Genomic DNA, 2137 nt, shown 5'->3' with positions numbered 1-2137 from the left:
TCTGGAAGTTCACGTTTCACATATTGCTGAAGCCTGGCTTGGAGAATTTTGAGCATTACTTTACTAGCGTGTGAGATGAGTGCAATTGTGCAGTAGTTTTACTTCCCCACCAAGTCACTAAACTTAAGGCACAATAAGATTTTCATCATTGTCATAGCACATAGAAAAATTTTCAAATCTGTGGATTTTATCTCTGCTGTTCTTTCTGCAACAAATTTGAGCTATCTTTATTCATCCAGCAAGTCCTACTAATCCTTCAAATCCCAGAGAACTATAACATCTTTGGTAAAGCCCTAGTTAATTTTCTTGAGTGAGTGGCATGAGTGCTAACTTTAACTGTAATCCACACATCATTTTTATGCCCTTTAATTACCCTTATATTTTAATATTAAAGGTTATCTACATGATTCTATCAGTCTGCAAAGATTTTGATGGCAGAAGAAACAGTTTGTTCCATCATTGTATCTACTGTAAGTAAAACTTATTAACTATGGAGCTTAACATACATATTTTTCAAAATTCAATCACATGTATTTACTAGGTATCTGTATGAACCAATCTTTGTTCTTTATATAAATATGGCAATAAAATTATAAAACCCATTAAAGAAAAGTGTAAAGATTTAAATTCAGAATCTTTAAATTATCACTGGTTATACAACTGTGGGCCCCAGTCTCTTCATCTTTCATCTGGAATTATACTTGTGGAAGAATGTCTTAATGATTCCAGATGAAAGATGAAGAGACTGGATGGGTTCTTAATTTTTATAATTGCCATATTTATATAAAGAACAAAGATTGGTTCATACAGATACCTAGTAAATACATGTGATTGAATTTTGAAAAATATGTATGTTAAGCTCCATAGTTAATAAGTTTTACTTACAGTAGATACAATGATGGAACAAACTGTTTCTTCTGCCATCAAAATCTTTGCAGACTGATAGAATCATGTAGATAACCTTTAATATTAAAATATAAGGGTAATTAAAGGGCATAAAAATGATGTGTGGATTACAGTTAAAGTTAGCACTCATGCCACTCACTCAAGAAAATTAACTAGGGCTTTACCAAAGATGTTATAGTTCTCTGGGATTTGAAGGATTAGTAGGACTTGCTGGATGAATAAAGATAGCTCAAATTTGTTGCAGAAAGGGGAACACATGCATACCTGTGGTGGATTCATTTTGATATTTGGCAAAACTAATACAATTATGTAAAGTTTAAAAATAAAATAAAATTAAAATAAAATAAATAAATAAAAAACATACATGAAACTGTGGCTATGAAAGTCAGTTTGTATTGCTGTGTTTAAGTCATGTGTGTTTGACTTTATGGAATTCCTTAGATTTACACTGGACATAGTTAGGATTAATAATCCATAAACATACACAAAAATGCAGTAAATTCCATAATATGATAGGAATATAAGATACTAATACTATGTGAGGTATGTTAAAAATGGAGCCATTAGTCTTTCTTTAAAAAAAAAATAAGGTATGAATGACAACTGTGAGTTGGACATTAGGAGAGTATACATAGAGAAGCAATAACTAGAATAGGTAAGATTCAAACATCATGTCTGTGCTCAGTCGTGTCCGATTCTTTGCGACCCTGTGGACTGTAGCCCACCAGGCTCCTCTAGCCATGGGATTCTCCAGGCAAGAATACTGGACTGGGTTGCCATTTCCTTCTCCAGGGCATCTTCCCAACCCAGGGATCGAACCCAGGTCTCCTGCGTTTCAGGCAGATGCTTTAACCTCTGAGCCACCAGGGAAGCCCAAGATTCAAACATAAGGAGGAATAACTAATTATATTTTCCTGGGGCTACCGGTCCTGCAGCACAATGTGAGTTTGCAATACATCCAGTATACAGTTTCAAAAAAAGTGCATGCTGATTCAATATATATGAATGATGGGAAACAAAAGACAGATACAGATGCAAAATAAGAGCAGTTTCTTCTTAGTAAGATGGTAGTTACAAATGTCACTGTGCAACCTGATATGCAGCTAGAGAATAGCTTACATGAGAACATGGAGAACCTAAGAGGTGGTGGCTGCAGAAATGGGGACTGGGGCTCCAGAGTAGCCACAGGTTCCTAATTTTTCACATAACCAACAAAGAGCCTTCCTTCCGT

The 2137-nt window shown here is 34.9% G+C and overlaps 1 non-coding gene across 1 annotated transcript; it reads right to left on the bottom strand.

Moving 5' to 3' along the window:
- Window positions 1-1704: 1704 nt before the first annotated feature.
- TRNAF-GAA (transfer RNA phenylalanine (anticodon GAA)) lies at window positions 1705-1776 on the bottom strand. Its single transcript has one exon. It is a non-coding gene; the product is annotated as a tRNA-Phe (tRNA).
- Window positions 1777-2137: the final 361 nt, after the last annotated feature.

Source organism: Bos javanicus, chromosome 26 (assembly GCF_032452875.1).
Source record: "Bos javanicus breed banteng chromosome 26, ARS-OSU_banteng_1.0, whole genome shotgun sequence".
NCBI classification, from domain to species: Eukaryota; Metazoa; Chordata; class Mammalia; order Artiodactyla; family Bovidae; genus Bos; species Bos javanicus.
This window is presented reverse-complemented; position numbering and strand designations above follow the sequence as displayed.